Below are 13880 nucleotides of genomic sequence, written 5' to 3'. Positions count from 1 at the left end.
TTCATATCATAAATAGGGTTTGTTGGGCTAATTCTTTACTGTGGATGAATTTTTGGAGTTTATTTTATTTTTGGATTATTTGAGTAATTTTTGGAGATTAATTGATTGTAACTTATTTTGCAGGAAATCCAAATTGGAAGAAAAATTTAATTCTGGCTCAGCCTGGGTTCAAAGCTGGTTCAATTGTAAACCCAAATCAAAATCAAGCCCAAATCAAACCCTAGTCCACTTCATTCATCAAGCCCAATTCATTCATCAAGCCCACTTCACAGGCCCAAAATCCAATGTTAAAGCCCGACCCAATTTCTTTAAAATCCGGTTCGGTTCAATCCGGTTCCAACCGGTCCAATTTCCAAATCAGCCGGTTAAATTTCCACGGTTCAAAGTCGATTAAAAGCTTCGGCACCGGTTCACCGCAACAGGCTCGGCGCAATTCTTCTCTCTCTCGCGATTTCTCCACTGTTCACCGTCTTCGCCGCGATTCCGAGCCGTCGCGCGCGCACCACCGCCATCATCTTCCCCTCCGATCAACCTTCTAGCTGTAGCTGGCGTCCACGAAGGTCCACGAGCACCGACAACGCAGGGGAGCGGCTGTGAGTGGTTTGCTCCGGCGCGGTTCCTCTTCAACACTTCGGTTCTTCGGCGGCTGTGAGTGGTTTGCTCCAGTTGTGGAAGACCGGCAGTACTTCAAGGGCATTCGGCGTGAGTGGTTTGCTCCGCGGAGTCTCTGTAGCACCCGCATCCACCGAAACACCCAGCACGGGACGCCGGCTGTGCTTCGACCATTCCCTTCACCGAAGACACGAGGTAAGCTATTGTTTGGCTTTTCTGACTTGTCTGTGGTTTTGCAAGGCTGATCAGTGGCAAATCTGGCGTTCTTCCCCGATTTGAGCTCGTCGGCGGTTGGTTTATCTCCGGCGGTGTTCTTCCATCCACGTTGGTGTGATTGGTTCTGAACTGGTGTTAACTGTTGTTTGGGAGCTGATCGGAGCCGCTTCATCCACTTCTTCCATCACCTTCATCATTACACATTACCTCTGCAGCTTCCCCTGTTCTGTGTTCCGAATCAAAAGGTTCTCCAGTGAACCCTCTAGTGCGCCCGCACCCACCGAAGTCCGAGCAGCAAAGGTCTCCGCCGATGTGGTTCGGAGGCGGGGATCGATCCTGTTTGGCTCCGACCATCCTTTATCCACCGGAAAACAACAAGGTAAGGAACTCCAGTTTCTTCTGTTTCCTGATTTCTATTCTTGGACGGCAGGCGTCGGGCAGAGGAGGTGGAGCTTCCGGATCTTGGTTTCTCTGTTCATTTCTCGCCGGAGTAGTCCAGCCCTGGCGAGGTTCGCTCTGTTGGTGTGAAATCCACCGGAATTTGTTGCTGTTGTGTGCTGATCGGATCCATTCCTCCAATTCCACTGCCGCACCTCATTCCCTCATTTCCTCTGTTCTGAGCCGAAAGGGAAGGCAGCTCTAACCAAACCCTAGTTTTAATATAACTTAATTTGCTTTCTGTTTAGCTTGTTAATTGTTACAATCAAAATCCCCCCCTCAATTCATTTGAATTTCTTTTGTGTTCTTGTTGTGCCGGCTGGATAAAATTGATGAACTGGTGCTGTTGTTTTAACTGTGGGATTAACTGTGAATGTAAATGAATGATTCAATTGGATAGCATGTGATTTTTGTAGCCGGCTAATTGTTTGATTTATGAGGAGAAAGTTTCGGTGGTGGGCTATGAAAGGTTTAACTAGTTGATTTGAATTACATGTTGCTGTTAGTATGAAATAATTCATGGTATGCAATGGGATGTTTGGATAGATTAGTTTGTTATAACCGGTTGAGAATGCTTGAGTTATTGAAATCATTGTGCACATGAATTTGTTGCTGTTGTGGAAGAGAGCTCATGTGAACATGGTTAAGTGTGATTTAATGTCACTTCTAAGATGAAGGTAATTAGTATTATTATTGTGGGGTTCGTTATATGTTGGCCATTTGTAACATGTGTTGAACTGGTGATCATGAAGGCAACTGTTGTAGTTTGAACCATGGACTATTGGGTTGTAAGAGATGTAAGAGCATGCTTAATGTTGAATGTATAATGTGGGAGATTTCATTAAGGTTGTAGTTGGGAAACCGGTTCTATGTTTGATGTAATGTGAACAAGTTGTTACATGTATTAGATTGTATGTTGTTGTACAGTTGAAATAATGAATTTCATATTGTAAATTAAATTGGTGTGAATAAATGGAATGGTGTATACTATGCCGTTGTTGTATAGTGGTGAGTATTATATATTGTTTAAATAATGTTGAACTTGTATGTTGCATGAGTTGGATGTTGTACATGTTGTATGAATAATATATTATGTGTTGCATGCGTTGTTGTTTGAATAAATGCACGGTTATGAATGTATCATATGTATACTTATTATCCTTGTGTAAGTTATAGGATTAAATTAGGAATAAGAGGATTATATATATTGTTAGGAATAAAACACAATAAAATTCTGTACTATAGGTCTAGAATAACATCCAGTCATTGAGTCCGAGAGAGACGACCCGGACCTCTCTGTACTACTTAAGACGATAATAAAGAGATTTGGTAAATAAATAAATTATTAATTTTGATGGGTGTAAGTGACAACCAAATAAATAAAGGGAATAATGTAAATAATAAATAAAATTCCCATACAAACACATCGCCATCAAATACCAATGTATAATTGATGTGTACTTGGTTCCTAGATCATACTTGTACATTTCGGTCAAGGAAACTTGGCTGGAATTCTATTGGAATCCTATTGTTCAAATTCATTGGTTGATTCTTGTGTTTGTTTCCTATGGTTGAGTTTCCTTGACTTGGCACGAGAAATCGATTATAGTTGGATTTTTCTTTGATTTGGCACGCAAGAATTTGCCCTAGGACGCTCAATTGGACCATAGATTGATAGGAGCAAAGGATCATGATTTAACTTGAGAATAAGGTTGTTCATGACCTTGGCACTGAACTAAATTAATGAATTGAGAAATTTGAGTTTTTGATAGTTTTCTGAAACTTGAGAACTAGATTTGTTCATGACTTGAGAATATGATTCGTGAGTTTCTAATAGTTTTCTAGTTTTTGATACATTTTCAGAAACTTGGCACTGAACTGATACGAAACTTGGCACACAAGTATGAGACACACTGAAACTTGGCACAAACCGAAATTTGGCACAATGGAATGTGACATAGGATGTGTTTAGGGTTTCTGATGGTTAGGATGGGTTTAGGGTCTTAGTTTCTGATTGTTCTAAGAAACCGCAACTGGTTTCAAAAACTGATACGATTTTCAGTTTCAGAAAGTTTCAGATTCATAATTGATTCGTTGATCGATTACAAATTAATTAGAATCGAACATAACCTATTTTAATCGATCAATTGATCGATTATCAATCGATCTCAGATCGAACAGAACCCAATGTAATTGACTTGGTGGTCGATTACACAAGACAGTAATCGATTCATCAATCGATTACCATTCCTCATAATCGAACCTTTGATCGATTCCGAGCCGATTGCCGATTTCCACAGATTCAATCGTAATCGATTCCTTAATCGATTAATATCATACATAATCGATCAGTTGATCGATTAATAGTTGATTGCCGAATTCCACAGAACCTATCTTAATCGACTAAGTGATCGATTAACCTTGAGTGTAATCGATCGCCTAATCGATTACGGTCCTGTGTAATCGATCCTCTAATCGATTACTGATCGCTCCCCGACTCCTCAAAATCGAACAGAATTGATCTTAATCGATTCGGCAATCGATTATAACGGCCTTAATCGATCGGTTGATCGATTACTATGCATTAAATTGGGTTGGTGATCGATTCACCCACCCGGTTTTAAACCCTCACCCATTCAAACACTCTCGCCGACTCTTCAAACCCTAAACCCTTCCATCCCTACCGATTTTTCTCCCTTCCTCGAGGTGCTGCGATCCTTCTTCCTCTTCGAGTTCTCTGCTCACCGTCGAGATACTCATGGCACCGAAGTAAGCTCCAAACCTCCCTTCATTATTTTCCTTTTGATCTCACCACTGTTGATTGATTATGCTAATCATAGTTATGGTTATGTTCTTGATTATGATCATTCTTGGTTGTGTTGGTGATTGTGCTCCGTTTGCCTCTACCCATTTTGCCTTGTATCTGTGTTGTGTAACCGTAGGAAGAAGAGCAAGGGTAACCCTTCTGGTGAAGGTACCTCCCAATCTCCCCCGCCATCCACACGACCTATATCTAGACCACAACCACCTACGGACTCTAGATTTCCAAATGCAGTCTTGCAAGAGGCTTTTGCTAGATCTTCTTTTCAGCTTATTCCTCCACGTGCGGTGGATAAGCAATTTGTCCATGATTATTGTTTTTCAATCTTTCAGCTTATTGAACATTATCAGTTATCGTCTATTGTGTACTATGAGCGGACGGTTGAACACCCTAGATTTGATATGTCACGAATAGGGTTGCAAATTAGAATTTATAAATTTATCGAAAACCCATGATAAATACAAGCAAGCAAGTAGGGGCCTCGAGTCGTATTTTTCCAAGGACTAGTAGATAATTGCTTAAATTGAGCTCGGGTGTCGTATTTTTGGGGTTTTCTAATGAAAATGGGGTTTTGGGATTTTGAAATGAAATGTCATAAAAATCAGCAAGCAAATAAATGAATAATGCAAGTCTAACCTAGATATTAGACCAGTGAAATGATGTATCAAATCAAAACCAAAACAAATTGCAATTTAACCCAATTCATGGAATTCGAAATTCACTAATGTTGATGAATCTAAAATGTAATGATCAAAACTCTAACAAGTAACCAGAATGCAATGATCAGTAATGAAAATATGAAATGCAATGGAAAACAAATCAGATAAAAACTTGAAATCAGCAAACTAAGAATTAAAGGGAAAAAATGTACTAAGTCTAGCTTGCAAAACAAGGATGCAATGCAATCATCAGCAACTATTAACTATCAGAAACCAACAATTGCTTAAGCTAAGCTGATACATTCGAATTCGGGTTGGCACGGAACAGTGCCAAACCCTATGTTATCAGAACTTGAATTGAGGCCATTAGCACGGAATTGAAACTAATAACATGAGATTAAATCCCAAAAGCAACTAAACTAGCATTAGGACTTAACAAAAATCGAACAACCAACAATGGCTAGCTGAAAATGCAGTAAAAACTTGAAATTATAGATTGAAATGTTCAGTAACAGCCAAATAAACATCCAGCCTTCCCTTTTCCTCTTGTTCTCCTTAGCTTGGTGTCAAACAAGCTCTTGAATCCCTTGGAAGCTTGAAGATGGTCTTTGGTGTGGTTTTCTTGCAACCCGAACCATCCACAACCCGAAGAAACCCTCTCCGGCCGAGAATAGTTAGGTGCAGAAGCTTTTTGAGCTGGTAAAGATTGAATTCCGTGCTTCTTCTTGCTCCGATTGGCTTGCTGATGCTATAGGAGTTCTCCACGAACCTCAGAGAACCCCTCCAATGGCTTGCGGCTTCGGATTGCACAGCGGATGCCAGGAACACGAGAAAATAGGGGTGATGGCCGCTGGTGAAACCCTCGCCGTCGCGCCACCTCCAGCTGCCGGAATATACTCAATCGGCCGGCTTCGTACTTCTCGTGGATCAAGGATCACAATGGGAAAGGTTTGGGAAGAAGGGGACGCCTGTGCTATTACGCTCCCGAGCAGAGTGCGTGCGTCGGGGACGATGAACAGTGGCGGAGCCACTGTTCATCTCCTAAGTTCGGGTTTATATAGGCTTGATTAATCAACGCATCCTGGCCGTCCATTTGTGATCTGACGATGCAGGCTTGATCTGGGGTTTAGGGCAGTCTAGGGTTTGTAAAAAATTCAAGGATTTTGATCAAACTTGATCTAGGTCATGTCCTCCATGTTGGCTTAATCAATTTGGACAAATTGGCTCGATTTGACCACGATTGAGCTCGAGCTTGATCCGATTTGAACCCTAAAATCAATTAAAACCCAATTAATGCAAAAATTATCATTAAATCATGAAAATTATAATCAAGCCTCAGATTATGCAATATAGGACAAATATGATCAAATCGATTCATTTTATAATTTATTTTCATGTAAAAGCCTAAAAATAAATCGATTAAAAATACATGAAACCCTAACTCATCAAATTCCCCCACACTTACCCTTGAGCGTCCCGCTCAAGTCAATAAAATAAACTAAGGTCGTACCCCCCTAGATCATTCTTAATCATGATTAGAAACAATTAAAAGGGAATTATCTAAGTTGTAGAGTCTCAAAAGCTTAAATCCATGTATTAGACTCTTGTACTTGGTTAACCCATAGTAAGTTTTACCCTTCATGATTAATTGAGAAAAATGCATCACACTAAATCTCTCGAGGTTGTTTTCAGTGAATAAAATCAGTGGCTCTCATCCTACATTCTAATTCAAGATCAAAGTGAAATGGAGCTCACTCAAGCAACTTAAGTTCATGCCTTACCATAAGCTTGCTTGTTTTCTACTCTCCACCACCACTCTTGATTTGGAATCCACATATACTAGGCTTATTCAAGATGTAAAGAGATCATGAACTGAAACAAATGAAATAGGAATTTAAAAGTGAAATTTCAAGAGAAAAGAATTCAAGAAAAGAGAATAAATGCAAGTGATAAACATGGGTATAGTTAAATGCTAATCAATGAACCTTGCCCTTTTTCTGATTTCTTTCTCTTGTATTCCATTTGTTTAAGTGTGTTCTTCGAATCCATGAAGCAATTCTGAACTAAATCTCTAAAATTCTCCTTCTTGATAAAAGTTCTCTTCCTTTTGCTTTTCTTCTCTTTATCACCTCAAAACTCACCAAATGTGCCACTTTTGTTTCCTCTTTGAAATTTAAACCAATCTCTTCACATTTAGGTTTCACAAGAGATAAGAAATAGCATCCAATCATCAAAACCTAAAATTCACTTCACATGAAACCACAATTTCAATGTATCATTGGCACATTGAATTCCAAAAACAATTCAAAATCAAAGTGAAACTTTCCTTTTTCTCTCTATTTTCTCACTGTTTTGCCTCCATTCATTTTCCATAATGAAGCTTGATTGATAATGCTAATATCCATGCAAATTTCTGTGCAATTAGAGCTCAAATCAGTAGCTCAAAAATAGCAAGAACACAAGCTGAAAAATTAAAACTGCATTTCTGTTTTTTTCTCTTTTTCTCATATTATTTTGTTTATGATTTTCTTGCTTGCTGCCATCAACAATTGAGCAACTTGACATCTAAGATTGTTGTTTAGAAAGCTACTAAATTGAAGTAGGTTTTACTATGGTTGATCCACGGATCAGACTCTTGAAACTCCCCTTGAGCACTTGATACAAATTCCATTTGAAAACCTGAAATTTTTCTGTTTTCATTCTGTTTTCTCTTTTTTTTCTGATCTGATGCAAATCTGATGTGTATCATTGTCTCTTGTATTCCAATCCTACTCATTCAATAGATTTGCAGCCGAATTATTGAAACCAATCCACACCAACTCATGAAAATCACTTTTTTTTCTGTTTTCTCTGATTTTTTTTCTGTTTTACTTTCAATCTGATCTTCTTGATTGCTGCCATCAACAAATTAGAGTAGATTGTCAACTTGTAGTTTCAGTAAGTGCTTTCTCAACTTGACTCATTTCCAGCAATATAGATCAGTCAATTGTCATTTAAATCGATCCATAAAAACCTTGAAAAATCAGAATTGGCACACACAATTCTATTTTGGCACATTGATTCTTTCTTTTCTTTTTTTTCTCGATCAAACATCACTAAATGCCACATTCATTGATCTTCTCTAATACCCACTCATCTTAACTTGAAACACTTCAAATCTCATGTCTCAAAATAGTAGGTCAATCACAAAAATTGAAACATCTAAAATCTTGTAGCATTAAATCCAAAATTAGCTCCAATTTTACTCCAATTTTAAAAATTTTCAAAAATTTTCATGATAAAGAACACCTCCTCTCCCACACTTAAATCTTTGTCTGTCTCGGGCAAAGGAACATCAATACATTCAAACATACCCATGTCCAAGAGAGCATGAAAATTGAATAAAAAATGGGGATGAAAAATATCAATTACAAATGACTAAACAATGATAAAGCATACAAGTGTGTGGTTTATGGGAGGGAATTTTTAAACCTAAATAAATGTGGACCCATCATAGATATTGTAGCCTTGAAAGAAAATAAGCAAGTTCTAGTATGGCAATCACCTAAGTGCATCACACAAAATGGCTAACCTCACTAGGTATAAAAAAAAAATCACATTTTCTCATGTTTATCAATCTAGGTTCCATTACTAAGGGTCATGCAAGCATTCAAAAGTGTTCATCCATGGACTTAATTCCTAGAATAATCAATCAAATTTAATTCTCTTTCAAGAGCTTCTAACATGATGTGAAGAAGTCCTAGGGGGATACACTTTATTCCCTACCCTAAACCATGCATGCAAAGTGGTTTTTCTTTTTTTTCTTTTTTTTATATATGCTCATGAAAATGAAACTTTATTACTGATTTAAACTAAAAATGAAAAATAAAAACTAGGAAATGGTATTAACAATGAAAACAAAATGTAAAGTTGGAACAAACTCCCCTGAATCTTGGCGGTTGTAGAAGATTTAGTAATAAAATCCACGCCGGTAATGGAATGGATCGGGGTGAGGTAAGCGTCTTTATAATGTGGCTATGAATGTGCTGATTTGCTTCCTCAAAATGCAACTCCTCCTTGGGTGGTATCTCAGGTGGCCGAAGTCGACTCAGCAATATCTCCCACCCTGGAGGTGGAACAAAAGAAACCATCTCTCACACGCATGTGGGGTAAGAAAGAGCAGAAATAATAATATCAAACTGTGTAGGGCATGTATAAAAAAATGAATCACATCCAATAAAATCAAATGTCGGTACCTCTATGACATTTTCTGAATGATGGACATGAATGCTAACCATGGAGGAATAGGAGGTACCTGAAGCATGGCAAAGACTGGAGTGATTGTAAATAGACCCTAATTGATTACTCTGTGGCTCCACAACTCTATCCTCCTCAACAGATGAGGGTTCCTGCTCTAACTCTAAATTCTGGGCAATAAAAATTGGTAGACTTTGATTTTCTTCCAAATGAGCATCCTTCAAATGATCTGATAAATGCTTCAATTCCAACTGTGACTGCTCAGTAGATATGGGTGATCCCTGGGGCTCAGTGCAATCCCCTACACTCACATACCTATCCTCTGAATCCTCTGATACCTCAATCAATAATGGTGGTCCCTGGGGCTCAATACAATCCCCTACACTCATGTGGTCATCTTCATCTGAAGGTAAATCAGAAATATGCACCATATCAGCTGCTTCAATAGCCAAAGTATCCTCTACATCATCCAAATCAAAATCAACCTCTTCAGGATTTAGAATTTCTTGAGAAACTACTTGACTTGATCTTTGAGCTTGGATTTGACTCATGCTGTTTGCAATCTGTCCAATGTATCTTTCAATATTTTGCAAGGTTGTATCAAACCTTTGTTGATTTTGTTCCTGTTGTAAGATTTGTTGTTGCATTATCTCCTCAAGCTCTTGTTGACCTTGTTGAATAAGCTCACTAGAATTCTCATAACTCCCTTGATGTGCATTGGACCTTTGTTGATTTTGAAATTGATTGGGCTGCTGAAAACCACTTGAATTCTGTCCACTTTGACTCACTTGCTGTTGGTATTGATTTGGGAGTTGATTGGGTTGATTTTGATGCTGAAAATTCGCTTGGAAGTTCATGTAAGGCTGCTGAAAATTGTTGGAAAATTGTTGAAAATTCTGGTTTGAATGCTGAAATTGTGGAGGCTGAAAATTTTGATATTGCTGCTGATTTTGATGGAAATTTGGTTGGAAATTCATGCAAGGTTGCTGAAAATTCTGAGGTTGTTGATAAAAGGGCTGAAATGTGCTGTTCATGGGCTGAAATTGTTGTGAGGGTTGTTGGTAACATGAATTTTTATGCCTCAAAAAGAATTTCTCCAAAAATGCCTTTTTCATATCAATCCAATTAGTAATGTCTCCAGCTGGAAGATAATACAACCATTCTTTTGCTGATCCAGTCAAAGAATATGGAAAAGCCCTCAACTTAATATCCCACTCAGAAATGTCATATGGCTTCATAGTGGAGCAAACCACATGGAACTCATGTAAGTGCCGAGTAGGATCTTCCCATGGTAAACCCTGAAACTTTGGAAGCAGATGAATAAAACCAGACATGAGCTCAAAATCATCTTCCAAAGTTGGATAAGTGATGCAAGAATATTCTGCCATGGGAATATCCAAGTCCGAAAATCTATAACTCTGAATTTTCTGAAACTCTTGATTTTCTCTCTTCTCAAAGTTCGAAGAGTTCTTTCAATTTCTGGATCAAAGTCAACCAATTCATCACCTGCACTCCTGGTCATAAACTCAACAAAAAGAAAAGAAAAAGATTAGATATGCAATCAAATCAAGAAAAATAGAAACAAAGAAATGTAAAACTATGCAAAAGCTTAAATCAAACAATTTCTACTAGTTTCCCCGGCAACGGCGCCAAAATTTGACAACCCTAGATTTGCAATGTGTCACGAGTAGGGTTGCAAATTAAATTTATAAATTTATCGAAAACCCACGATAAATACAAATAAATGAAGTATAGGGGCCTCGAGTCGTATTTTTCCAAGGACTAGTAGATAATTGCTTAAATTGAGCTCGGGTGTCATATCTTTTTGGGGTTTTCTAATGAAAATGGGGTTTTGGGATTTTGAAATGAAATGCCATAAAAATCAGCAAGCAAATGAATGAAAATGCAAAAAAACTAATATCAAGAGCAAGCTAAACCTAAATATCAAATCAATTTGAAATCAAAACAAATTGCAAACCTAAAATGGAATTCGAAATTCACTAATGTTGATGAATCAAAATGTAAAACCTTAAAACTGTAACAAGTAACCAGAATGCAATGATCAGTAATGCTAATATGAAAGCTTAATGGAAAACAAATCAGAAACAAAAAACTTGAATTCAGCAAACTAAGAATTAAAAGGGACATCAAATTAGCTAAGTCTAGCATGCAAAACTCAAGGATGCAAAAAGCAATTTATCAGCAACTATTAACTATCAAAACAAAACTAATTAAGCTAACCTGATACATGATCCTCAAATTGGTTTGGCACGGAACAGTGCCAAACCCTACAGTTATCAGAAATTCAGGCCATTAACACGTGAATTGAAACTTTTAACATGAGATTAAATCCAAAAGAAACTAAACTAGCTAAATGACAAACAACAACTAACAAAAATCAAACAACCAACATTGGCTAGCTGAAACATGCAGTAAAAAACATTCAGAAATTATAGATTGAAATGTTCAGAAAATCAGAAATAAAATCCAATCCTTTCCCCTTTTCCTCTTGTTCTCCTCAGCTTGGTGTCAAAAGTTGTTCACAATGAATCCAATGATCCCTCTGGAGCTTGAAGATGGTCTTTGGTGTGGTTTTCTTGCAACCCAACCCATGAATTGCCCGAAGAAACCCTCTCCGGCCAAAACAGAGTGTGCAGAAGCTTTTTGAGCTGGCAAAACTGGATTCCGTGCTTCTTCTTGCTCCGATTGGCTTTGCTGATGGTATAGGAGCTAGCTCACGAACCTCAGAGAACCCCTCCAAGGCTCGCGGCTTCGGATTGCACAGCGGATGGCCGGAACACGAGAAAACAGGGGTGATGGCCGCCGGAAAACCCTCGCCGTCGCGCCACCTCCAGCTGCCGGAATATACCCAATCGGCCGGCTTCGTACTCCTCGTGGATCAAGGATTGCAATGGAAAGGTTTGGGAAGAAGGGGATGCCTGTGCTGTTACGCTCCTCGAGCAGAGTGCGTGCGTCGGGGACGATGAACAGTGGCGGCGGCACTGTTCATCGATTAAAGTTTCAGTTTATATACGGCTGATTAATCAATTAATCTGGACCGTCCATTTTTGATCTGATGGATGCAGGCTTGATCTGGGGTTTAGGGCAGTCTAGGGCTTGTAAAAAATTTAGGGATCTTGATCAAACTTGAGCTAGGTCATGTCCTCCATGTGGGCTTGATCAATTTGGGCAAATTGGCTCGATTTGACCGCGATTGAGCTCGAGTTGATCCGATTTGAGCCCTAAAATCAATTAAAACCAAATTAATGCAAAAATTGCCATTAAATCATGAAAATTATAATCAAGCCTCAATTTATGCAATATAGCACAAACATGATCAAATCGATTCATTAAATAATTATTTTCATGTAAAACCCAAAAATAAATCGATTAAAAATGCATAAAACCCTAGCTCATCAATGTTTTCTGACACATAGGCCGAGCTCAATTTGGCACTGAGCTCGGTATAGGCTTGTTCTTATTCCCAGGTATGCTTTTTGAACAGGCCCCCGCTTTGGGGTTTCTAGATGGGTTTTATGGTTTGATTGTTTCGCTTAATCCGGAAATACAGAACTGAGTCTTCCGTAAAGATAGCTACATTATGACTAAGTGTGCGTACTCTTTCTTACGACGGAAAGAGCATGTTAGAATATTTCCGAAGCAATAATAAGATTTTGTGTATCCTAATATAAGTAGGTTGTCGCTGCCCTATATACAACTGCACATACTGCTTTCTTGTATTCCATTGGGTTTTTTGGCACCGACCTCCTTAACAACTTTCCTTCCAATCTCGCCGTCTCCACCGGGCACTTTCGTCGGTATATTTACTGTTCCTTGCATACAGGTGTCTGCTAGGTTGCATTGTTGCTTATTCTGATCATTCGGCCTGGTTTTGATTCCTCTTTCTCTTCGTTTCGATCCGCATGGCTTCTTTATCTCCTTCAATTCCCTGGTTTAAAATCCGCTGCAGTGTTTATGATCAGGACGGCGTCGGCCTGTTTAGGAGTCAATTCGAGATTCTTTTGATTATGAACTTTATGTGCCCCTTTCTGATCATAGGCCTTGTTGACCTCCTACCGGTCGTGTAAAGTTACTTACGACCAGATGACTAGCGATCTTAGGTTTCTAGTCCCTACTTTCTTCTCGGACTTGGCACGCTACTATCGTCTCGTTCCTAGCTTGCACCAAATTCATACCGTCTTATTTATGGTACTATCATTATATGTCGGTTGTATCAAATTTTGCTAACCCCCGCCTTATTTAACGCCTTATATGTCCTGCGTCGGTTTGAATGCGGGGTTTTTTACTTCTCGGTCAAGCAAGGACTTAGTTTTTTGACTAAGTATCCGACTTCTCATAAGGGTTGGAAAGATTGCTTCATCTTTATCAGACCTCCTCAATCCTATTCATGGCCTACCTCATGGGCGACCGATCTACCGTCAGTTCCTGCTTCAGGTCGGATACGCCGATCTCTCGCTTTTTTAGAAGCGTCTGCTAGACTAGAGGGATTAAGCTTCAATGTTACTGATCTGGTGGAGAACGAGGCTTTGTTACACCGAGCAGAGCTCAGTCCTATCCAAATCCGGCTAGGGGATCGCTTAAGTAAGAGTTTCGTTTGGTAACTGACTTCACTGTTGCTCATTAACATTCCGTTTTCTTTGCAGGTCGTATCATGCTGAATGCTTCCATGAATAAAGTTCTTAAATAGGATCTAACCCGTCTTGAGAGCTTATGGGTGGCCGGGGATCCTACTGAAGATCCCACAGCTCTGCCCCCGTCTCGGGTGTCTCCTATACCCCGGTCTACTAACGACACTCCTCATTCTAAGACCAAAGACGCTGGATTTACTCAAGGCGCTTCCGGGCTAAAAAAAACTGCTATTTCCGAAGGCTCTTCGT

This window comes from Curcuma longa, chromosome 13 (genome assembly GCF_044706935.1).
Source record: "Curcuma longa cultivar G26 ecotype Majalengka, Jawa Barat chromosome 13, ITB_CL_G26_1.1, whole genome shotgun sequence".
In the NCBI taxonomy this organism is placed as follows: Eukaryota; Viridiplantae; Streptophyta; class Magnoliopsida; order Zingiberales; family Zingiberaceae; genus Curcuma; species Curcuma longa.
The sequence above is the reverse complement of the archived record's forward strand: the minus strand, read 5'-3'. Positions refer to the sequence as shown.